Genomic DNA, 6,373 nt, shown 5'->3' on the forward strand with positions numbered 1-6,373 from the left:
CACTCTCAACTCCGTCTCCTGGGACATGACTACTTCGACTCCTGGGGGTTAGTCACAGCTTGCCTTCAACTCCGGATTTAGGGAGTTTAGCAGTTTGACCAGCAGCTACTCCCTGGGGGTCGAGCTCTTGGGAGGGAAAGGGACTGTGTACCTTTAAGGGGCTGGTCCTCCGGGAGCGCGGGGGTTTGTTGGCTGCGGTTTCCTTCCATTGAAGATCCCAAATTCTTCTGTTTTGGACTAGTCAGCCGGTGGCCTCAGCGTGTCGCGGTGGGAGCTTGAGTCGTCGAGGAGCCCTCTGGGGACGGTACACGTGGCTCGGGGGTGGCCGTGCCCTGGGGTCCTGTGGGCAAAAATTCCTCTCTTCTCCCCCTGGGTCTCCTATGGGACTCCACGTCTGCCAGAAAGAGTCGGGGACGGGGGACAGGGAGTAGGGGGCAGAGGAAGCTGGGTACTGCTGGGCTCAGCTGCAGTGTGATCGCCGGTGAGGGTTCCGGGCACTGCGGGGGCTCTGCAGGTGCGCGGGCTGACTTGCACGCGACCCTTGTGGGAGCCACCAAGAGGCACCCTCTCCCCCCAGCCAACCCCCAGGATACTAAGCGTCGCATTTTGCCCTGGTCGTGCAGCCTCGGTCTGGCAGGGTCAGATGCTGCTGGAGTCTCGAGGACCCTGGGAGGCGGGAGCTGCGGACAACCTGAGAAGGGGTGGGCGGAGGACGCGCGCCTTTCGCCGGCTCTGGCTACTCGGGGTGCACGCAGGATGTCCACAGTTCCGGAACACCTGAAGCTCCTCCCCTATGAACAGGAGAGCAGCGAGGCGAAGCCTGGGTGCAAGCTGGCCTCACCCAGGGAGGAAAGGTGCAGGCACTTGGACCCGCTCTGCCCGCAGTCTGCGACCGCGTTTGGCCCCGGCTTCCATCGCTGACCCAGAGCGGCTCCGCCCAGTGCCTTCTCAGGGGCGCCCTGGTTTCTTGGGGCGGGGACGGGGCGGGGCGCTTGCACCTGGCCTACTGGAATGCCACTTTGCATTTTCCGAGACCTGGCGGTGTGGTGGTGGCTGGATTTCAAAGGCTTGATACCCCCCTCCCTTTTAAAAAATATTTTGTTTACTATTTTATGTTTATGTGTGCATTGCCTGCCTGTATGTAAGTGTCGTGCAGTGTGTCTACGGAGGTCAGAAGAGGGCGTTGGATTTCCCTGGAACTGGTTACTGTCGGTTGTTAGCTGCCGTGCGGGTGCTGGGAATGAAACCCGGGTCCTCTGAAAGAACAGGCAATGCCTTAACTGCTGAGCCATCTCTCCAGCATCCCCCCCTCCAAATATTTTACTATTAAAAGTCTTTAAAAAGCCGGGGTGGGGGTGGGGTGGGGCAGTAATGTCAAATTTCTCTCTGAGCTGTCCTGGTGGCTCTGGGGTGCAAGCCTGCCCTCTTCCGGTGTCTGAGGAACTTAGGTTCATAACTCAGCTGCCATGTGAATCTGGTGGGAAGTGGCACCTCCCCTTCTAGTCTGGATTCAGTTTAATTGTCCTGCTGGGGACTCTTAGGCAAGTGGTGCTTGGGAAAGGTTGATGATCTGGACATCTGATTTCCTCTAAACCCCAGATATTAGCCGAAGATAAAGCCTAGGGTGGTTCACTTGTCTCCATACCCTTGGCCTCAGTTTCCCCAGCTGTGAAGATAAGTCAACAGTGGCTGCCTCTCTCCTATTTGCTGAGACAAGAAAAAGAGGCTGTGGTACATGGCAAGACAACAGTCCCAGCTGCTGAAGCTTGTCAGCATGGCATGAGGCACTGCTCTGCAGGTAGCCTGCCTCTGGGGTCGGGAGAGTGTTTTCTGATTGGCTGACTGGCATTGTGGGACAACGTCCCCCCACCTCACGTTATCCACCCCTAGCCCCATTTTACAGGTGAAGGAAACAGGCTCAGACACTTGTCCAGGGTCATACTGGTTCTAAGCAGGCAGAGCCAGAATTAATTGAGGCAGCCAGTCTGATTGGAGCTCCAGAACCCCAAGTTGCTGCTGGCTGAGACAGACAGAGTAGAGGAGGTCCCTATCCCTCCATTAGTAGATGTGCCTTAAAAATCACTTCTGAATTCCACCCAGAGCTCTGTTCTGTGGTCAGTCTTAGCATTTGGGGCTCATCCTTGTCCCCAGCCTCTCGGGCTTCAGTCTGCCCAGGAGAGAGGGGAGCTTGTGTTCAGAGAGGCCAGATGACTTGCCCAGGATCACCCAGCAGGTGGCAGAGCCTGGGTTTGAAGTCAGCAAGTCTAACTTGAATCTTCAGGCTTTATGTGTATAACTCTGCTCTCACAGAAGGTGAGGAAGGGTGACATGAGACCAAACGTGATGGGGAACCGCTGATTCCTTGTGCTTGGTGTGGAGGGGCTGGGATGAGGATGTGCATTAGACTAGAGGCCAGAAGTCATTCAGCCCAACCCTTTAAGACTGTTAGTTCCATTAGTGCCAGCCTCTTCTGAAAACTCTGCAGTGTCTTCTTTCTTAGAATAAAGTCCAAGGGGCTATGTGACATGGCCTCTGGCCACCATGTGGACATTGTTTCCTGATATCCACAGGGCTCCAGCCTCTCTGGCCTCTGAACTTGTCCTGCAAAAGGCCTGTGTGTTCTCCCTGTAGTGATCTCCCAGGATTCTCAGGGTTCCTGCCTTCTCAGGGGGGCCTTCCTGACCTACTGTCTAAAGGAGCATTTGGGGCTGGAGTTGTGACTGTTGGTAGAGAGCTTGCTCCGCATGCCTGAAGCCCTGGGTTTGATCCCCAGTACCCCATAAACTGGGTGTGGTGGCATGCACTTGTATTCCCAGTACTTGGAAGGTGGAGGCAGGACAACCAGAAATTCAGTCACCTTTGACTACATGAAGAGTTTGAGGCCAGCCTGGGCTGCAAGTCACCCTATCTTGAAAGTAAATAAACAAACAACCCTCCCCCTGCTTCATCTTCTCATATCACTTGCTGTCATACCTGTGCCTGTTGTCTGTTGTAGACTGGACTCCAGGATCCCTTTTGCTTTGCACCATTAGTGTCTAGAACTGTGTCTAGCCTGTGGTAGATGCATGATAAATACTTGTTGAGTGAATTCTTAGATAACCTTAGGCATGCATTAGCATTACTGAACCTTAACTTTCTTGTCTGTACAATGGAGATTATGATTCTGACACTGCAATGTAACCATATCCACGAAGGCATAATTATAATCAGGGGTAGCATTTAAACTGGACAGATCATTATATGGATCAACTAAAAAGAATTCCCCAGAATCCTGTCTTTGTCATTTCCTGGCTGTATGACCTTTACATAGTTGCTTCACATCTCTGTGCCTATGTTCATTTGTGGATTAAATGGGGAGAATAAAATTCTTCTTGCTGATTGTAAGGTGGAGGCTCTGGGGTAGAGGATTGTGGAAGGTATTAGCTATAGAAGTCCATTAAAAATCAGGGATCTAGTTTGTACTGGAATTAGTTATTTTCTATATAGCCAAGAATAACCTTGAACGCCTAATCTTCCTGCCCTATACCTCCCAAGTGCTAGGATTATAGGCATGCACCTCCAGTCCTGGTTTTGTTTGTTTTTTAAGACAGGCTCTCTGTGTAGCCCAAGCTGGTCTAGGACTCTTTATACTCCTGTCTCTGCTTCCCCAGGGCTAGGATTACAGATGTGGGCCACCAGGCAGGGCTTGCTGGTGTTTTTGATTAGGATTGCTTCTGTTTCTGTTAGCACTGTGATGGCAAAGTTGCATGCTTTGCAGAGTCTGCTCTGTTCTCCCCTAACCTTGTAATTTTAAAATTTAATCTTTTAAAAAAAGATTTATTCTATTTTTAAAAGTTCTACGTATATGTGTATGTTTGTGTTAGAGTATGTGCACATGAATGCAGTGCCTGAGGAAACCAGAAGAGGGCACCAGATCCCCTGGAGCTAAATTTGTAGGCAGTTGTAAGCAGCTCCCATGAGTGCTGGGAACTGAATTCTGGAAGAGCAGCAAGCACTTTTAACTGCTGACCTGTCTTTTTAGCCCCACCTTGTGACTTTTAATGCATAATTTTGCAACAATAGACATTCTTTTTCAGGGATACTGTAGCAGAATGACCTCATCCACAGGCTGAGAGCACTGGTGCCATGTGAGATGCTGTAAGACACAGGAAGACTTTCCACTCTGTGAGGCCTCTGGGTGTCCAAGGATGGTGTGGCCTTGGGTACCCAGCTCTATATCCACAAGCCTCTGAGGCCTCAGCCTGCTTCTCTCTTGGTCTCTAAGTTGAAGCTTCAAGGAAGGAAACTGACCAGGCACTGACTGTGTGTTCCCCACAATTGTCTCCCTGCATTTGGCATGGTGCCTCCAGCCTTGGAGCTGGATTGGGTTCAGATCCTGGCTCTGCCACTTCCTAGCTGGATGACCTTGGACAAAATCTTTGTATTAGTTTTCCCATCTGTAAAATAGGAATACTGAACTAGGTATGTAGCTCAGTTGGAAGAACACTTGGCTAACGTGCATGAGCCCTGCGTTTGATCCCTAGCACCACGTAAACCAGGCATGGTGCTGTACTTTTGTATTCCCAGCACTTGGGAGGTAGAGGCAAGAGGATCAGGAGTTAAAGGTTTTCCTCGGCTACATAATGAGATAAAGGCCAGCCTGGAATACATAAAGCCCTGTCTCAAAAATAAATAAGAATACATAAATAAATAAAATGGGGATACTGAAAGTCCCCATCTTGAGGGTTGTGGTGAGGACATATTGAGATAGCTAGTGCTCATTAAGGACTGATGTTCTTGCTGTTACTCTGATACTAGCAACCAGTATATATTATTTACATTTCTCATTGCTGTGATCAAATACCTAATTAGAAGGAAGTTAAGAGAGGAAGGGATTATTTTGGCTCACTGGTTTTTAAAAAATGTTTTATTTTTCTTCCTTCCATCCTTCCTTCCTTGTAGACCAGGTGGGCCTTGAACTCACAGAGATTCACCCAATTCTGTCTCCTGAGTACCGAGTCCTGGGATTAAAGGTGTGTGCCACCACACCCGGCAAATCAAGCAACCGCTTTTTAGCTACACAATTTTTCCTTCGAGACAGAGTCTCCCTGTAGCCCCAGCTGGCCTGGATTTGCTATGGAGACCAGGCTCACAGAGATCCGCCTGCCTCTGTCCCCCGAATGCTGGGATTAAAGGCTTGCACTACCATGCCCGGCTTATTTATTATTTTTATTTTATGTGTATTTGTGTATTGCCTGCATGCAGGTAAGTGCACCTGTATCATGCAATGCCCGTGGCAGACAGAAGAGGCTGTCGGATCCCTAGGAACTGGAGTTATGGACAGTTGTTAGCTGCCATGTGGGTGCTGGGATTCAAACCCGGGTCTTTTGCAAGAACAGTCAGTGTTCTTAACCTCTGAGCCATCTTTCCAGCCCCTGATTCACACTTTTTTATTTTTATTTTTATTTTTTTAATTATTTAATAACCACATGATTAGAAGCATTTCTAGAAGAGGCTGTCGGATCCCTAGGAACTGGAGTTATGGACAGTTGTTAGCTGCCATGTGGGTGCTGGGATTCAAACCCGGGTCTTTTGCAAGAACAGTCAGTGTTCTTAACCTCTGAGCCATCTTTCCAGCCCCTGATTCACACTTTTTTATTTTGCAGTAAAATGAAGTCACTTGAGTTACAAGTTTAACATGTAGCATTATAGTGTGACCCACTTCCTAATGAATGTGGTGAAAAATGGAAAAAAAAAAAAATGAAGAACCTAGAAATCATTCTAAGTGCAGAGAAAAGTGTAAAAGTAAAAGAAAAACAAACAAACAAACAAACAAAAAAAAACCAAAAAAAAAAACCTTTCAATCCCGCCAGAGGGAAGTCAATGGGGGTGGAGCCTGTTCCTTGTCTTCTCCTTGGTGGGAGAACTGAGGCGTGGAGGCACTTCTCCACACCAGTCCCCAAGCTCTGCGTGAGTTCTCTGCTTTCATCTGTCAGCTCATCTCCTTGCCACAGAACATCAGACCTGGCTCAGCAAAAATCTGACCTCTTCACTTGCCTTCCTAAGCTCTCTCTCTAGCTTCCCAAGTCTAGTTCCAAGAACCCAGGCCCAGATGACTTCTCTTTTTATAGCACCCACCCTGTCCCTCCTAACTGCAACCTAACTGACTCTCAGTTCCTGGGGCCAGCTGTGCTCTCCTTTGTTCTCTGGCCAGTGCTGTTTTCGTCTCTGGCCTGCCCTCTCCTCACATTGGCAGTTGACAGACTCCCACTGAGAACTCAATGACAGTATAACCAGGTCCTGCCCTGCAGAACTCAGTGTAGACAGAGACGTTTTTGTTCTCACAATCCTAAGTGGACATCAGTGCCTGAGTCCCTCAGGAGCCGAGGCAGGA

The 6,373-nt window shown here is 49.3% G+C and overlaps 1 protein-coding gene across 1 annotated transcript in view; it reads left to right on the top strand.

The window, feature by feature from the left end:
- Hapln3 (hyaluronan and proteoglycan link protein 3) overlaps positions 1 to 6,373 on the top strand; it is a 21,602-nt gene continuing 15,229 nt past the window's right edge. The window contains exon 1 of the mRNA XM_008852840.3: positions 1 to 304. The gene's annotated coding sequence lies outside the window, so the exon portion shown is untranslated. The remainder of the gene's footprint in view (positions 305 to 6,373) is intronic.

The sequence above is a fragment of the Nannospalax galili genome, unplaced genomic scaffold (genome assembly GCF_000622305.1).
Source record: "Nannospalax galili isolate Female #2095 unplaced genomic scaffold, S.galili_v1.0 scaffold185, whole genome shotgun sequence".
NCBI classification, from domain to species: Eukaryota; Metazoa; Chordata; class Mammalia; order Rodentia; family Spalacidae; genus Nannospalax; species Nannospalax galili.